The sequence below is a fragment of the Rhinoraja longicauda genome, chromosome 2 (assembly GCF_053455715.1).
Source record: "Rhinoraja longicauda isolate Sanriku21f chromosome 2, sRhiLon1.1, whole genome shotgun sequence".
NCBI classification, from domain to species: domain Eukaryota; kingdom Metazoa; phylum Chordata; class Chondrichthyes; order Rajiformes; family Arhynchobatidae; genus Rhinoraja; species Rhinoraja longicauda.
The window spans coordinates 85,170,780-85,190,294 of NC_135954.1; the positions used below are offsets into that span (position 1 = coordinate 85,170,780).

Consider the following 19,515-nt stretch of genomic DNA (forward strand, 5'->3'; position numbering starts at 1 on the left):
TTGTACACTGAATTAATCAAATATTTAAAATTGAATTTTGGTTCAGATGTATTTGATCTTGCTTATAGGGAAATCGAGGATATGCAGGTGAAAGAGGGAGTAAAGGAAACAAAGGTGGTGGAGGAATTCCTGGCATTGAAGGCAGCTCAGTAAGATACCAATTTCAAGATAAAATGTGAACAATTGCCTAGTTTGATTTTTTGAGAAATTGTTTTGGAATGAACTATAATTTATTTTGTGTATTTTCTAAATCTGCAGGGAGCAAAAGGAGAGAAAGGTGAACCTGGTTTCACAGTAAGTTTCAAACCAAGTATTTTACTCACTCTCATTTAAGGAGCACCATACAGAGTGTCTTAACAGGACTTAGAAGATTAGTTGTTTCACTATGCTAACAAGCCCCTTAATTTCCACAGGATTTACCATTTGATTTTGGATTTAAGCAGAAACCTGGCTGCTATGCCAGAGAAAAGGCATAATTGCCCTTTTTTAGACATTTATACCTTCAGGATTTGCATCAAAAATCCAGTGGATTGTAATAAAAACCCTCCCATTTTTATTACATTCTCAAAAGGTTATTTGTAAGGGTATTCTCTCAATGTTGAGCAAAAGCATTATATTTAATTTTTTGAAAAGTTGGTAATTATGTATGATTCTTCTTATCTGATCCCAAGGAAGATAAATAACGAGTAAATTAAGGATAATCATGGGAGAGTCCACCTGGATTAAATATTTTGTACTTTAATATCCCAGTTATTGTATTTTTTTTATCATCAATCTACACACAATACCGCAGAATGAAGAAGCGAAAACAGGTGTTTAGAAATTTTTGCAAAGTAATTAAAAATAAATAACTGAAATATCACATTTACATAAGTATTCAGACCTTTTGCTATGACCCCCAAAATTGACAGGTTCATCCTGTTTCCATTGATTATCCTTGAGATGTTTCTTCAACTTGATTGGAGTCCACCAGTGGTAAATTAAATTGATTGGACATGATTTGGTAAGGCACACGCCTGTCTATATAAGGTCCCACAGTTGACAGTGCATGTCAGAGCAAAAACCAAGTCATGAAGGCGAAAGAATTGTCCGTAGACTTCTGAGACAGGATTGTGTCGAGACACAGATCTGGGGAAGGGTATAAAACAATACCTGCAGCATTGCAGGTCCCAAAGAGCACCATGGCCTCCGTCATTCTTAAATGGAAGAATTTTGGAACCACCAGGACTCTTCATAGAGCTGGCCGCCCAGCCAAACTGAGCAATCGGGGGAGAAGAGCCGTGGTTAGGGAGGTGACCAAGAATCTAATGGTCACTCTGACAGAGCTCCAGAGTTCCCCTGTGAAGATAGGGGAACCTTCCAGAAGGTCAACTATATCTGCAGCACTCCACCAATCAGGCCTTTGTGGTAGAGTGGCCAGACGGAAGCCACTCCTCAGTAAAAGGCACTTTACAACACGCTTGGAGTTTGCCCAAAGGCACCTAAAGGACTCTCAGACCATGAGAAACAAGATTCTCTGGTCTGATGAAGCCAAGATTAAACTCTTTGGCCTGAATGCCAAGCGTCGCAACTGGAGGAAACCAGGCACTGCTCATCACCTGGCCAATACCATACCTGCGGTGAAGCATGGTGGTGGCAGCATCATGCAGTGGGGATGTTTTTCAGCGGCAGGAACTGGGAGACTAGTCAGGATCGAGAGAACAATGAACGGAGCAAAATACAGAGTGATCCTCGATGAAAACCTGCCCCAGAGCATTCTGGACCTCAGACTGGGGCGGAGGTTCACCTTCCAACAGGACAATGACCCTAAGCACACAGCCAAGACAACGCAGGAGTGGCTTTGTGACAAGTCTGTGAATGTCCTTGAGTGGCCCAGCCAGAGCCTGGACTTGAACCCGATCGAACATCTCTGGAGACCAGAAAATAGCTGTGCATCGCGCTCCCCATCAACCTGACAGAGCTTGAGAAGATCTGCAGAGAAGAATGAGAGAAATGACCCAAATACAGGTGTGCTAAGCTTGTAGCGTCATACCCAAGAAGTCCTGAGGCTGTAATCGCTGCCAAAGGTGCCTCAACAAAGTACTGAGTAAAGGGTCTGAATACTTATGTAAATGTGATATTTCAGTTATTTCTTTTTAATAACTTTGTAAAAATTTCTAAACACCTGTTTTTGCTTTTTTTATTATGGGGTATTGTGTGTAGATTGATGATTTAAAAAAAAGAATTTAATCCATTTTTAAATAAGGCTGTAACGTAACAAAATGTGGAAAAAGTGAAGGGGTCTGAATACTTTCTGAATGCACTGTAACCACAGAGTAAAAAACAACAAAGAGAGAAAGGGATGAGACTGACTGTTGGTGAGGCATCCATTGTACGGCGCCACCCGGTGGGACTGCGCCCCTTTAAACAATGGATGAGTGACAGAGTATTGTGCTGATTCCTAGTCGTACTATGTCATCAACCAAGTTCCAATGTTGCAATCAAAAGCATCTGTTTATACTGGCAAGGGCAAAAAAGGCAGGATTAGGAACATCAGTAAGTCTGTCTCTGACATAGGAAATGTGTTACGCCTACCAATATCAATTGAAGTTTGAATTTTACATTGGCTTCACTTCACATGGAAATGATTGCTAGGTTGACCCAACCTGGGGAGAGTATTTTTCAGTGGAATTGATTGAAACAAGTGCAAATAATTTTCAAAGGATATTTCTTCACCTATTTTGTCATGCTTGAGAGTGGAGTGTTCTAGTGATAGTTAACATAGTCTGCCTTTTATAATTAGACTTTATATATTACTGAGAACATGAGATGGATATTGGCATAGATAGGGTAGACAATCAGAACATTTTTCCCAGGGTGGAAATGTCCAACACAAATTGAGATGTGGAAAGTTTAATGGAGATGTGCAGTGCGTTTTTTTACACAGAGTAGTGGGGACCTGGAATGCATTTCCAGCAGTTGTGGTGGAGGCTGATTCGATAGTAGAGTTTAAAAGGGTTTTGGATAGGCACATGGGAATAGAGGGATATTGACATGCACAAGCAGATGAGATTAGTTTAATTTAGCAACATGTTCGGCACAATCACTATGGGCCTGTTCCTGTGCTGTGCTGTGTACATGTCATATAGAAATCTGGTAAAATGTTACCTGGTTAAATGTTAAAAATTGCTTCTTCTTTCAACATTGAATGAGAACTTTGAAGGCCAAGATTTGCCTCAGAATTTTCCGGGGAAACACCTTATCTTTCTTTTCACCATTGAGATTAGAATTTAAATCTGCTAACAATGATAGATGGAGGTCTCTCCCTTTACTTTTTAAAGATAGTATGGGATGAATTTAAGTTGTGTTATCAGTGGGATATGTCTCACAAATTGAAGGTTTGAACCTAATGATCTTGATATCTGTAATGTCTCCTACTCAAAATATATCAACATTAATGTCTGTGAAAAGTGGAGTTGTTTTTACAGTTGTAGTTTCTTAGTGGGTCTGTGCAGATTGTGCAAAGCCATAAAGATGGCTTATGATGGGTTGCATAAAGGTTGAACTGTTCTGTAGGATAAGCTAATTGTATTTTGTTTAGTCGATTGTTTGATTGTGTGGCATCAAGGTATTAAAATGTAAAGGTAATTTTTATCTTCCTATCTTCTTTAGAGAGAGGAAGTAATCAAATTGATTAGAATGATCTGTGGTAAGTTCAAATGTATAAATTAACCCAACCCCTCAAAGTTACTTTTCTGCTCATTTTCTACTTAAATTGATCTTGTATACAAAGGTTAGACACAGAATGCTGGAGGTTGTGTGTTCAGAAGAGACTGATTAAAGCATTCAATTGTGTTACATTTACCAGAGTTGGACCCCCAAAGCCAGTGACTAGTATTACCTTTTTGTATTCCTTCTGCAGTTGTACAGGGCCCTAGTGAGACCGCACCTGGAGTACTGTGTGCAGTTTTGGTCACCAAATTTGAGGAAGGATATTCTTGCTATTGAGGGCGTGCAGCGTAGGTTTACTAGGTTAATTCCCGGAATGGCGGGACTATCATATGTTGAAAGACTGGAGCGACTAGGCTTGTATACACTGGAATTTAGAAGGATGAGAGGAGATCTTATCAAAACGTATAAGATCATTAAGGGGTTGGACACGTTAGAGGCAGGAAACATGTTCCCAATGTTGGGGGAGTCCAGAACAAGGGGCCACAGTTTAAGAATAAAGGGTAGGCCATTTAGAACTGAGATGAGGAAAAAAAAATTCAGTCAGAGAGTTGTGAATCTGTGGAATTCTGTGCCTCAGAAGGCAGTGGAGGCCAATTCGCTGAATGCATTCAAGAGAGAGCTGGATAGAGCTCTTAAGGATAGCGGAGTCAGGGGGTATGGGGAGAAGGCAGGAACGGGGTACTGATTAAGAATGATCAGCCATGATCACATTGAATGGCGGTGCTGGCTCGAAGGGCAGAATGGCCTCCTCCTGCACCTATTGTCTATTGTCTATTGAATGATATCCCTGAGAGGATTGAGTCACTTATACTACAGAATTGGCACTGCTGTCGTCTTGACATTGAAGGCAGACACATTATTATAGTAAAGATAGACACAAAATGCTGGAGTAGCTTAGCGGGTCAGGCAGCATCTCTGGAGAAAAGGAATAGGTGATGTTTCAGGTCGAGAACCTTCATCAGACTCCAGTTACCCCTGGAACTGGAGTTATTCTCCAGTTTGAGTCTATCTTTGGGGTAAACCAGCATCTGTAGTTCCTTCTCACAAATTATTACAGTATTTGGGGGGCAAACACATAAAACTATTATTCAAGCATCCCAACTTTTCCATCATGTCCGAGCTACATTGAAACATGGCTAACCCAAACCACAGCCATTTGATTTAACAAATGTGTGATATTATTAGATTTATTTAGAAAGTATAGAGGATGGTGTGGGAATGAATTTGATCAATAATATTAGAATATTCAGATTCAGCTGACACTCTTGGAGGATATATGTATTTATTTACAATGATGACATTGAAATCCTGATTAATATTGTTAGATTCCTCCAAATAACCTTCAGGTCACACAATTAAACATTTACATTGAGCTTTGCAGAATAGTCCCCCACTACTTCCCAAAACCCAGGATATTTTCCAGTGTATTTTCAAAATATCATCCTCACTACAGATCCCACACTTGACGTTCAGAGTCGACTGTGTAATAAGGAACTGCTGATGCTGGTTTAAACCAAAGATAGACACAAAAAGCTCTATCTTCTGGAGAGAAGGAATGGGTGACGTTTCGAACACTGTTCAGCCTACAATTACTTTGCATTTTAAATGGACAATTTCAGAGTCAATTTAGGCTTTCACAAAGACAAATACATAGCTATTTTTCTTAGCACCACATAGGCAGCCGGCTGGGCTCCCAGAACCGCAGTGATGGCCACATAGTCACAGTCTCCCCAGATTCACCGGCTGACAAAGCTGTCATCCAGGACATGTAAATAAATATATTTTGTTAATAATTGGAAAGTTATTCATTTGAAAGGGGACTGCTTGGTCTTTGCTGGTGTGGCTGATTTCACTGACCTGTTGGATTCCATTGAAAGTCCAGGGGAGTAGGTAGCAGCCCGCAGAAGCTTGGCAAAAGGTGCCATTGCCATCTTCAGCATTGTCAGTGATGGAAACCAGGACCTTCATGGGATAGTGGGTGAGTCCCCATATTAGCTTTGGCATTGAGCTGGAAATGTGACCCAACCACTCCACTGCTGTACTACTACCACTTGAAGAAAGGTCCCAACCTGAAACATTATCTATCCATTTCCCTCCACAGATGCTGCCTGACCTGTTGAGTTCTTCCAGCAGTTTGTTCTTTGCTCAAGATCCGAGCATCTGCAGTCTCTTATGTCTCCAAGCATAACACCCACCTCTTTGACAAAGCTGTTTTGGCACCTATGCTTTTATTCATTTTTCTGAGCGAATGCAAAATTTTGCTTAGTACTGCTCCAGGGTAGCACTTAGTAATATTCCACTAGTTTATGGGCACCACATAAAAGCAAATTGCTTTTGATGAAGAATTAAAGAAAAATATTAATGTTCATTCGCTAATATCACCAGTAAAGTAAGAAATTTCAGGATCCTAATGTTATGATAGTTGGTGTGCCAGCAAGGTGATCCCATCTCCAGCAAAAACTCACAGCAAACCTTGTCCTTTGGAGAAATGGCATTACTCCTTCCTTTGCAGCTAATTGTTGGTAGCTTTTTGTATGTTTTTCAATTTGCATCCAAAAACGTGATATTTTATTATTTTTTTCAGGGTGTGGACGGAAATGCACAGAAAAACCTCTGGAACTAGTATTTGTAATGGACAGTTCTGAAAGTATTGGACCGGAAAACTTTGAAATCATTAAAGAGTTTGTCAATGCTCTGATAGAACGGGTTAGTGGTAGGAATGAAGATACCCGGGTCGGTGTTATACTTTACAGCCTTGAAGCTGAAATAATCGTTCACTTATGGCAGGGTATAACTCTGGAGGAAATCAAAACATCAATTCAGGACATGCAATACTTAGGAGAAGGCACCTACACTGGAACAGCCATAAAGGTGGCAAATCAAGTTTTCAAGTTTGCTAGAAATGATGCACACAAGGTGGCAATAGTAATTACTGATGGACAGACGGACACAAGAGATCCGACTAATCTGGAGATGGCAGTGAAAGAAGCCCATTCTATAAACACTGAGGTGTTTGTGATAGGGATAGCCAATGTAACTGATCTTTTCTACTCTAATTTCAAGAAGGAAATGAACCTGATTGCATCTGATCCTCATGAGGAACATGTTTATCTGATTGATGACTTTAGGACTCTTCCAAGTAAGTATGAAATGAATAAAATTTGTAAATACTGTATTTTGATTCACAATATTTTCATGATAAAGAGTATGTAAATAAGACAAGAATAAATGTACCACCAAGTTATACCAACCACGCGTGGAGAAAAAATAATCACACAGGGAGTTAAAATCAATGAAAAGACTTACTCAGTCAGTTTTCCTTGGTTTTATATTGTATGCCAGTTTAGTAAGCATGATTTTCCAGTTACTTAGATGCTATTTCTCCTCTGCCAAATTCCACCTACCTGATTACAGACACTGCGCCCAGCCACAATGCCTGGCTTTTCTCAATCATTCGCTCCTGCTGAGCTTGGTCAAACTGATGTCATTGCCCAGCTTTGGGCAATAGTCAGGCACCTCATTTATGAGATTACAGGCCATAACTCCAGTTTAGGGTTCATTCCTAAACCTCCCCATCCCTTGCCAATAGAATGCACCCTCAATGAGGCCAAGTGTTGGTCCACCATTATAGGGTGCAAACAGGAGCAACTATTTTTATGGTAAAGCAGAAGGTTGCTAAAGCTATCCAAATGTGCACATCTGGAAGCAATGTGTTTAAGAGTGATAAAGAAGACAATAAGGTTGCCATGGTAACCTAGTCAGAAAGCCTTACTAATACTGACTGAGGGCCAAAGATTTCCAATAGTGGAGGGAAAGCTGGTGGGAGAGTTAGACCAGGCGGAACTCTCTCACTTCCTCCCAGCAGGTTTCACAAGATCTTGACAAAGGTCCAATAACAACTCTCCCACCAAAACTGCCGCCAGCCAAGGGGGTGAATGGAAAGAAATTAACAAAGCAAAAGCTTTATTGAAATAAAATCTCCCAAAACTTTCAAAGTATGTAAAAAATGCCCCAGAACTTTGTTTTCATTTTGGAATTAGATGTGATGAGCAATACTTCACATCTCAGTTTTTAAGAGATTTGATGCTGAGGTTTGTTGTACGTTTTGTAATTTTATTTTCACTATTTCAGCACTTGAAATTAACCTGTTCTCCAAGATCTGTGAGCCTGAGAATGATCCATTGTTCAGTGCAGTTCCAAGCTCCATACTACCCCCTGGTATGTCACCTAGCTTCAGGCCAGTTCATCACGCACCAGACCGTGACATTATGCACATCGACAATGTACACAAGGAGGACGTACAAACTAAGGAGGTGTGTTAGAAACATTTTAAGCATTTAGTAGCTTACTCTATACATTGTTGATCCTTCAAGCATTACAATGTTGGAAATCTGAAGTAAAAGCAGAAATTACTGGAAACATTCTGCATTCAAACTTTATTTGAGGAAGAGAAGAGTTAAAAAAAAAGTATTTGTTCATGAGATGTGGGTGTCTCAGGAATATCAGCACTTATAGTCCTTCATTAGTTGCCCAGACCTGAGGAAACAGTTAAAGTCAACTGCACTTGTGGGGCTGGAGTCACCATAACAGTGTCTGGTTTCCCTCCCTTGAGGACAATAGTGAAGCAGATGAATTTGAATTACAGAGAATAGATTTATTTTAAATTCCAGATTTATTCCTTGAATATAAATCCCCCAGCTGCCCTGGTGGGACTCAAACATGTCTCTGCCTTAATGATGCAGACCCATCTCTGCTGGTCTCCCAACCTCTAGACTGCCAGACCATTAAGTTTATTCATTCCTCCCCCTCTTACCCAATGTACAACATGGTAGAAAACAGGGCAAATAGTTATTGAAGACAAGTGCAGGGACTTAGCCCTATGATTACTCCAGCCTTCCTGAAGACGCCTGCAGGTAAGTTATATGCAATGCATAAGAGTCAAGCCCAATTCTTGACACAACTACTAAATGTAGTCTGCAGGCTGAACAGCTGAGTGATGAAAGCTTCTCCACTGGGCCTGCTGTGCCCAGCACTAAGTCTTCTGCCAGAGAGAGCTGCCGCAGGGCAAGCTATGTAATCCAAGTTGGTTTCCATTAGGGTCTGATGGAGTGGGAATGCTCCCCAGAAAACCTTAATCCCTTCTTGCCCTCAGCTTCCCTGATTGCAATTGTTCCCTCAGTGTTTGCTGAAGACAGATCCCAATCTCTGGTGCTTTTTTGTGATGGTACGGCTACCTCTAAAAAGTGATAAACTAGATTCTCACATTTTTTGGATATTTAATATTACCAAAAGACCACTAAAGTTTAAAAAATAAAATGTATTGCAGGTCCACCACCGATTTTCAGGCAACAGGTGGTCTGGCCCCCGCTATAATTTTGACAAAATTACCTCCTGGAAGTCCCCCGAAAATGTGGTGCCTAGGCCGGGTGAATCGGCTGATCTCGTTCTCATAGGGACTTCTGCGCCGATCTGCAGGTCAAATTTGCCCCCTGCGACTGGTGGTCTGGAACTCTGTCCTGACCGTGGCCGGCAGATCCGTTCCCATAGCTGACTTCTGCAGCCGACTTTGCGGGCCGGTATCTCAGCCTCCCAAGGCCGTGACCTCTGTTAGTTCTGCAAAACGGATAATCCAGAAAGGGTCTGAAGCGAAGGGTGCCAGAAAATTGATGGTGGACCTGGTCATAGAATTAGGCAGTCAGACCCTTAACTGGATCAAGTAGCATATAGATTGGCGATCCACCACAGACACCAAGAGCAAGGGCCAAAATGTGTATTGGCATTTGTTTTTGTTTTTTAAAAGGATTTTAGAGATACAGCGTGGAAACAGGCCCTTTGGCCCACCAAGTCCGTGCCGACCAGCAATCCCCGTACACTAACACATTGTCCTACACACAATAAGGACAATTTACAATGATACCAAGCCAATTAACCTGCAAACCTACACGTCTTTGGAGTGTGGGAGGAAACTGAAGATTTTGGAGAAAACCCATGTGGTCACAGTTTGAATGTACAAACTCATACAGACAGTACCCGTAGTTGGGATCAAACCCGGGTCTTTGGCGCTGTAAGTGCTGTAAGGCAGCAACTCTACCGCTGCGCCACTGTGCCACCCTTTTTGTCTTCTTGAAAAGCACTGCCAGTCTCCTGATGAATGATCTAATTAATGCATCAGCCTGGGTCGGCTGAAGCCTGGCAATAGTTCGGGACAACTATTGACAACTAGTGACAGGGTTGTCAGTATGATTTTCCAAGCAGAATATGCCTCCACCACAATTGTAACAGGTGCCAAGATTTCAGTTTCTTATGCCGTTTTTTGGAACATATTTTGGAAATTAAAGTTATAACTTTAAAAATGGTAAAATCTTTTAAAAACAGTGTATTTGAAAAAATTATTATTTTTCAACGGCTTTCACTTGTAGTTTTCCCCATTTCTTTTTCTATCCAGCTAAGTCCAGTTGTTTTAAAGTTGTTTTTAAATAATGTTAAGAGTACCTGTAATCTCTTCAACTGGTGGAATAATTTCATGCATCCTTTTTCTCATTATAGCGTGGTTCACCAGGAATTAGCGCAAATAAAATAGAATCGAATGGTGTTAGTGAAGATATATCTGTAAGACAAAAAGGATCACTTGCCCTTCCAATACCACAAGAAAATGTACCAATGGGAAGGCCTGAAACGGGACCTGTCCCTGATGACCAAGATGTATGGAGAAAGTCAAACCCTTTCAAAGATAGTATTGTTACACCAACTCCAGCAGCAGTGCTGAAAGAGGAAATTTACAAAGGTACATAAAATGGCACTCCAATGAAGTGGCTAATGATGCATTTGATGTTTATCGAGATACACATCATACAATTATTCATTGAAAAATAAACTTTTGTAACATGAATGCTTAATATGCAACAATCTATTTAACAAAGATTTCCTTTTGATTTTACTCTCCTCAGGTACCCCCAAAACTTTGAGTAAGGAGCCAGTTTTAAGGTGTAACCTGCCACTTTGTTGGCAGAGTTGGAGAAGGATCACAGTTTAGACGAATCTTATACTTTATCCATTGCCTCTCCTTCACATCAGCATGACACCAATTGATTTGACTGTATACATCAAATGCTGGAATGAATCTGGAATTCCTGGTTTCTGATCGATCTTTTAGTGGTAGCTTTATGAAATTCTCTGCTTGGGCATATAGTTTGGGGAGAAATTGTCACAGGTTCTTTGGCTATTTTTGCCTTTCTCATGCATCGATGATCAGCCTAGGTAGAGCCAAGATCAACTTCTTAAACAGAAGCCCAGGACCACAGATATGGCCTCAGCTGGAAATAGCAATTAATAATGAAAAGCTAAAGTGCAATAAATATTTGAGTTATTAACACTGCAGTCACACCAGCTACGTGCACCAAATAAAGAAATTAAATTGTTTCTCGGACTTCAAACTGAGTAGTTAGAGTAGCAATTTAAAAACTGAAATGTGTACAGATCCAGTTGTTGCACCCTTTAAAGGTATTTGAGACTTTGACCTAAAATTACAACATAAAAAATAAAGTATAGCACAGGAACTTGAGGCTAAGGTAAATTAATTTCATCTGCCTGCATGATTCCTATCTCTCCATTCTCCGCATATCGATGTGCCTATCTAAAAGCCTCTAAAACATCACTAATGTATCTGCATCCACTACCATTCCTGGCTATATATTTCACCACCCTCTGGGTAAAAAAACTTGCCATGCACATTTCCTTTATATTTTGCCCCTTTGACCTTGTGCTCTAGTCTTTGTTATTTCCACCATGGGAAAAAGTATCCCCTAATATCTACCCTGAATGTCTACCCTATCTATGCCTCTCATAATTGTATATACCTATCAGGTCTCCCCTTATCCTCTGACATTCGCGAGAAAACAATCCAAGTGTGCCCAACCTTTCCTGAACCCACCGTATGACCAAGCTACCTTGAATCCTGTGCCTATCATTTTGCCTTTAACACATACCTCACTCAGTAAAATCTATTTAGACAACATCCACAGCCATACCCTAATCGATAATCTTTGTCTCTTCCCCCCAAAATTTGATCAAATTAGAAAAACATGACTCACCGTGTAAAATAAAATATTAAATAATTTCCCAAATGCAACACCTCACACTTCTCTGCATTGATCTCCATTGAACTCCATTAGCCATTCTTCAGCCCAATTGGACAGCTGATCAACATCTTGCTGTAATTTTTGATAAGCATCTTTACAGTCTACGATACCACCTGCTTCAGTATCATCTACAAACTTACGAATCATGCCTTGCACATTCTTGTCTAATTCGTTGATACCTGTATAAACTACAAACCCAGCATACATCCCTGGCACATACTACTTGTCAAAGCCTCCAGTCCAAAAAACAACCTTCCACCACCACCCTCTACTTCTATCCATGAAGCCAATTCTGTATCCAGGGAACCAGCTCTCTCTTACCAAAGGTCTTGCTGAAGTCCATACAGGCAATATCTACCGCCTTGCCATCCTCAACCTTCTTGTTTACTTTTTCAAAAAAATCAATCAAATTCATGAGGCACGATCTCCCACGTACAAAACCATGCTGACTATCCCTAAAATGCCTCTGTCTGTCAAAATACATATATATCTTACAGTGTCCTCCATAATGTTTGGGACAAAGACCCATCATTTATTTATTTGCCTCTGTACTCCACAATTTGAGATTTGTAAATAGAAAAAATCACATGTGGTTAAAGTGCACATTGTCAGATTTTATTAAAGGCCATTTCCATACATTTTGGTTTCACCATGTAAAAATTACAGCTGTGTTTATACATAGACCACCCATTTCAGGGCACCACAACGTTTGGGACACATGGCTTCACAGGCATTTGTAATTGCTCAGGTGAGTTTAATTGCATCCTTAATGCAGGTATTAGAGAGCTCTCAGCACCCAGTCTTTCCTCCAGTCTTTCCATCACCTTTGGAAACCTTTATTCTGTTTATCAACATGAGGACCAAAGTTATGCCAACAAAAGTCAAAAAAGCCATTATGAGACAGAAACAAGAATAAAACTGTTAGAAACATCAGCCAAACCTTAGGCTTACAAAAATCAACCGTTTGGAACATCATTAAGAAGAAAGAGAGCACTGGTGAGCTTATTAATCGCAAAGGGACTGGCAGGCCAAGGAAGACCTCCACAGCTGATAACAGAAGAATTCTCTCTGTAATAAAGAAAAATCCCCAATCAACCGTCTGACAGATCAGAAACACTCTTCAGGAGTCAGGTGTGGCTTTGTCAATGACTACTGTCCGCAGAAGACTTCATGAACAGAAATACAGAGGCTACACTGCAAGATGCAAACCACTGGTTAGCCACAAAAATAGGGTGGCCGGGTTACAGTTTGCCAAGAAGTACTTAACAGAGCAACCACAGTTCTGGAAAAAGGTCTTGTGGACAGATAAGATGAAGATTAATTTATATCAGAGTGATGGCAAGAGCAAAATATGGAGGAGAGAAGGAACTGCCCAAGATCCAAAGCATACCACCTCATCTGTGAAACACTGTGGTGGGGGTGTTATGGCCTGGGCATGTATGGCTGCTGAAGGTACTGGCTCACTTATCTTCATTGATGATACAACTGCTGATGGTAGTAGCATAATGAATTCTGAAGTGTATAGACACATCCTATCTGCTCAAGTTCAAACAGATGTCTCAAAACTCGTTGGCCGGCAATTCATTCTCCAGCAAGGCAATGATCCCAAACATACTGCTAAAGCAACAAAGGAGTTTTTCAAAGCTAAAAACTGGTCATTTCTTGAGTGGCCAAGTCAATCACCCGATCTGAACCCAATTGAGCATTTATATGCTGAAGAGAAAACTGAAGGGGACTAGCCTCCAAAACAAGCATAAGCTAAAGATGGCTGCAATACAGGCCTGGCAGAGCATCATCAGAGAAGACACCCAGCAACTGGCGATGTCCATGAATCGCAGACTTCAAGCAGTCATTCCTTGCAAAGGATATGCAACAAAATTCTAAACATAACTACTTTCATTTACATGACATTGCTGTGTCCCAAACATTATGGTGCCCTGACATTGGAGGGACTATGTATAAACACTGCTGTAATTTCTACATGGTGAAACCAAAATGTAGAAAAATGCCCTTTATTAAAATGTGACAATATGCACTTTAACCACAAGTGATTTTTTTCTATTACAAATCTCAAATTGTGGTGCACAAGAGGCAAATAAATAAATGATGGGTCTTTGTCCCAGACATTATGGAGGGCACTGTTTCTCTCAGCATCCTCTCCAGTAACTTACCTACCTTACTGACCTATTAGTCTCATTGGTTTATAGTTCCCAGGTTTTTTCTTGCACCCCTTGGTCAATAGAAGCACATTAGCCACCCTGCAGACACGTGGAAAAGAGAGGTGGGGGGACTAGGGTGATGGGCAATTTGTGCATCCGGGGTAGGGGGAAACTGAAAGAGAGGAGGTGTAGCCAATCACATCCCTCTCACCTTATCCACCTATCGCTTGGTAAGATTTGTCCCACCCCTCCCCATCTCTCTCCCTGCTTTCTCCCCTCAACTGTACATTTTGTCTACAAATACCATCTAACCAGTTCCTCCAGCACATTGTTTTTTTTTTGTCTATGCAAATAAATTCCTTTCTGGTGCAATACATTTTTCATGACCGTAAACAAGTCTGCACAATTACCTGCCATTACCAATGAGAAAACCCAGAATTAGTCAGAGAAGTGATGGAAGGCATTCAATTTCATCTGGCACTCTACTGGGTGAATACAGAGCGTGTGGTTGTGGTGAGAGGTAGGCTGGGAACATTGCAACACCTGATCAATTATATATTTTTTTATGAAACTCAATATAACTGTGATAAATGTGTTTGGATTACAGATCCAACCTGTGATGAACCACTTGATCAAGGGTCATGCCGAAGTTATGTAATTAAGTGGTACTTTGACAGTGCAGCGAATTCATGTGCACAGTTTTGGTATGGAGGGTGTGGAGGGAATCAGAACCGCTTTCAATCTCAAGATGAATGCCAAATCAAATGCTTACAGTTTTAAAAGGTGAGTCTTATTTATAGGCACGGTTAACATCATGGCCAAGAAATTACACCTGCATCTGGACACTTTCCTCTTCCCACATCTCCACTCCCAGCAGTGGGAAGATTTAAAAGAGCGCCATGTGTAGAGTTGAGTGAGTGTGTTTCAAGCCAGGAGAAGGAACAGAGCAAAGCAACAGCTGGAAGGTTTAAAAGAGGATGGCTTGGTTGGTGAAGTACAGCTGCCAATAAGAAAACGTGATGGTATTGTGGAGCGGCCTATTGGGAGTGGCCATGTTGGAAGAGGGTATGAGTTGAGTACCTTCTTGACAGTAAGTTTTAGGTTTTGGTTTGAGATGTTTCAGTGAGGACGCTGATGAGAGGATGACAGTAGGATCTTGTCTTTGTGACATTTTTCTTTAGTCTAAGCGCAGTTGGGATGGCAGTTGTGGCACTGGTATGTTTCTCCTGCAGGATTTGGGAAGTCAGTGAAACGTCCAGAGTCACTGTGGGAGATGTGTCCAGCTGCAGCTGCTGACTGACTGACTGACTGAAGGAACTGGAGCTGTGGGAGAATGAAAAGGTCATAGATTGGAGTTATGGTGAGGTGGTCACATCTACAATGTAGGCAGAAAATAGATGGGTGACCACCAGGAAGGGAAAAGGAGCCGGCTGAGAATGCAGGAATCTCCACTGGCCAATTTCCTCCAAAACAAGTACACTCTTTAGGATATTGTTAGGGTGGGGGTGGAGTCAGGGGGGGGGGGGGGGGGGAGAATGACTGTGCAACAGAAACCAGCAGCAGGCAGATTTCTTGCTCGGGTCTGGGTCTGATGCACAGTGGGGAGGGTGAAGTCAGATAGGGCTATAGTGATCAGGGACTCTCTGGTTAGAGCTGCAGAAAGTAGATTCTGTGGTCCCACATGGAACTCCAGGATAGGGTGTTGCCTCCCTGATGCCAAGTTCCAGGATGTCTCGGAGCAGCTGCAGAACATTCTTGCAGGTGAGGATAAACAGCCAGAGATCGCCATGCACATTGGCACAAATGACATTGGTAGGAAAAGGTTTGAGGTCTTGCAGAGTGATTATAGGGAGTCAGGCTAAAGATTACTCCCAGAGCCGTGTGCGAGTGAGAGCAGGAAAAGGATAGATCAGATGAATACATGGCTCAGGAGCTGGTGCTGAGGTTAGGGGTTCAGGTTTTATGGGTCATTGGGATCTGTTCAGGAGCAGGTGGTATCTGTACAAGAGGGATGGAACATAAATATTCTGGGAGTGAGATTTACTACTGCTACTCTGGAGGGTTTAAACTAGATTGGCAGGGGGAAGGGTCCCAGAGCAGAAAAGAGGCAGAGGAGAGGTTGGGGGCAAATATTGTCATCAAAGTGAACAAGATTGACAGATGACAGGTGCCAGTGAGAGGTACCAATGTGCCAGTGAGCTGAGGAGGAATATCTAAGTTTACAACAAGATCAGTTGGGAAGGTTGGGCAAGGAATGGCAAATGGAATCTAACTACAACAACTGTGAGGTGTTGCAATTTGGTATATCAACCCAGGGCAGGACTTGCGTAGTAAATGGTCGGAGCTTGGAGAGTGTTGTAGAAAAGAAATATTTGGAAGTGCAGGTGTATGGGTCCCTGAAAGTGGTGGGTTAGGAGAACAGTGTGGAAAAAGTTGAGTACAAAAGTTGGGACATCATGATGCAGCTGTCCAAGTTATGACTAAGACCACACTTGGAGTACTGTGTGCAGTTCTGGTCGCCAAGCTCGAGGAAGGATGTCATTAAATTGGTATGGGTGCAGAAGAGATTCACCAGGATTTTAGCTGGGCTTGAGGGCTTTAGTTATAAAGAAAGGGTGGAAAAGTTGAGACTTTTTCTTTGATGGATTTGAGGCTGATGGTTGACCTTATTGAGGTGTAGAAGAATATAAGGGGCCTGGATTAAAGTGAATGCTCGCAGTCTTTTTCGCAGGTTAGTGGATTCTAAAACTTGAGGGCATGGGCTTAAAGTGGGAGGGGAGACATTTAAGAGGGACCAAACAGGCAACCTTTTCACTGAGAGGGTAGTACGTATCTCGAATGAGCTGCCAGAAGAAGCTATTGAAGCTTTCAAATGGCATTTGAACAGATATATGGACAGGAAGGATTTGGAGGGCCATGGGTCAAATACAGGCAAATGGAACTAGCCCAACGTGCCAACTTGGTCAGCAAGGGGAAGATGGGCTGAAGGACCTGTTCATGTGCTGTATAGCTCGATGACTGTGATATGTGTTGGAAGGAAGTGCAGACGCTGGTTTAACCGAAGATAGACACAAAATGCTGGAGTAACTCAGAGGGACAGGCAGCATCTCTGGACAGAAGAAATGGGTGACGTTTTGGGTCGAGACCTTTCTTCAGACTGAGGGATGTCTCAACCTAAAATGTCACCAATTCCTTCTATCCAGAGATGCTGCCTGTCCCGCTGAGTTACTCCAGCATTTTGTGTCTATCTTTTTGACTGATATCTTTCACTGCTGTGCACACCCAGCAATCATTCCCATTTAGTTTCTAAGCTGCATACACGTCTTCATTTGAAGAACCTACTAGGATATGGGTCAACTGCAGTCAAATGGGACTATTGTAGATGGGCTTCTTGGTCGTCATGGACGAGTTGAGCCATATTTCAGTGCTGTTTGACTCTATATCCATCCTCCTTACAGTAGTAATGGACTCCATGACCAATACTGCCACATTGTCACCTCGTTCACATTCTCCTTTTGCATTATATGCCCTGCAATATTGAATTGCCTGTTCTACCCTTCTTTCAACCACATCTTTGTAATAGTAACAATCTCATATTTCCACTTTGTAATAGTAACAATATCATATTTCCAAATCAATACACATAGTTCATTTGCCTTACTAGTCTTTGCATCAAAAGAGATGTGATGCAGCCTTGCGATCCTCACATGTACCTTATCAAGAACCATTGATGCTGCCCAGACTGATATAGTATTTCTTCCATTTTGGCTGTTTCTCACTCCCTAACATGTGTCCTATTACCCTGCCAAATTACTTAATGTTCATATAACCACTGGATATCCCAAATGATTTTTCAGTCAATGTTGATTTTTAAAGAGAAGTAATTGTTTTAATGATGAAATGTGTTACTCCTGTATTGAACTTTTGTTACAATTTTTTTCTCAAATTCCCACTGGAAACAATGGATTCATTCAGAATACTAATTTTGGATTAATACAATTATTTCTATTCATTCCAACAGATGGATTAATTTGTAAAGTCTTTGAGAAGAAACCTTGGATTAAAGACAGCACTGTGCAGAAACAAAAAAAAATCTCATAATTTGGACCTAATTTTCTACGGTTGTGTCAATAGAGATAAGTTGAAACCTAAGCCGAAGTCAGTAATTAGTAAAACACAGTAAAACTGACATTTTATCAATAGAATTTCCTCTGGGTAAAATTCCCCCAAATTATTCTATCGATCTTCTGTTAACTGTAGTTACCAGTGGTACTTTCACTCAGTTGATTCTAATTATATGGTATTTCGCAGTACTGATACAACATCTTAAGTTCAACAGATAATAGACACAAAGTGCTGGGTAACTCAGAGGATCAGGCAGCTTCACTGGAGAAAATGGATGAGTGATGTTTTGGGTCGGGATCCTTCTCAGATTTGAGGCGTCACCCATCCTTTTTCTCCAGAGATGCTGCTTGACCTACTGAGGTACTCCAGCACTTTGTGTCTATCTTTGGTACATAGAAACATAAAAAATAGATGCAGGAGTAGGTCATTCAGCTCTTTGAGCCAGATTCAGTATGATCATGGCTGATCATCCAAAATCAGTACCCTGTTCCTGCTTTTTCCCCATATCCCTTGATTCCATTAGCGCTAAGAGTTGCATGTAAATCTAACTCTCTCTTGAAAACATCCAGTGAATTGGCCTTCACTACCTTCTGAGGCAGAGAATTCCACAGATTCACAACTCTCTGGGTGAAAAGGTTTTTCCTCATCTGTCCTAAATGGCTTACCCCTTATTCTTAAACTGTGACCCCAGATTCTGAACTCCCCCAACATTAGGAAAAAAAATCCTGCATCTAGCCTGTCCAATTACTTAAGAATTTTATGTTTTTATAAGATCCCCTCTCATCCTTCTAAATTCCAGTGAATACAAGCCCAGTCAACCCATTCTTTCATCATATGCCAGCATCCACAGTTCCTTTCTACACTCTTGAATCCAACAAATCTCTGCTAGTGTTTATGCTCCTAAATCTACTGGCAAATGAATTAATCTAATCATAGAATCATAGAAAATAGGTGCAGGAGGAGGCCATTCGGCCCTTCGGCCCTTCGAAGAGGGGCCAAATCCTGAGAGATAACTCTCCATCCCTGGTTCCCAGTAGCTTTTCTGGAATCCCCTTAAATGTATCAAAGGCAATTGGGGATGGGTTCACCCTGGACGTCTACATTCTGCAAACAAACTTCAAAAATATTCACACATTGGAGCATATTCATATTCTTGTCATTGTTTTGGCAAAATCTTAATTTGGAATTTCCATTTTAAAATGAAATCTCTAGGGTTTGGGAACCTCTTTAGCTTTGCTCTTCCTCAACAGAGTCAAAGTTATAATTGTAAAGAACTGTAACTAACTACATCAGGGCATCCCTCTAACAGATGAAGGCCAAGCCTTTTTAAATTTTCATAATGGACAAAAGGGGGAGCGGAGTGCTTTGTGACTTTGTTAGTG

The 19,515-nt window shown here is 41.2% G+C and overlaps 1 long non-coding RNA gene across 1 annotated transcript; it reads left to right on the forward strand.

Moving 5' to 3' along the window:
* The first annotated feature begins 258 nt into the window (after positions 1-258).
* Positions 259-6,436, forward strand: LOC144610348 (uncharacterized). Its single transcript, XR_013549409.1, has 3 exons — positions 259-294; positions 3,652-3,688; positions 6,296-6,436. It is a non-coding gene; the product is annotated as an uncharacterized LOC144610348 (long non-coding RNA).
* Positions 6,437-19,515: the final 13,079 nt, after the last annotated feature.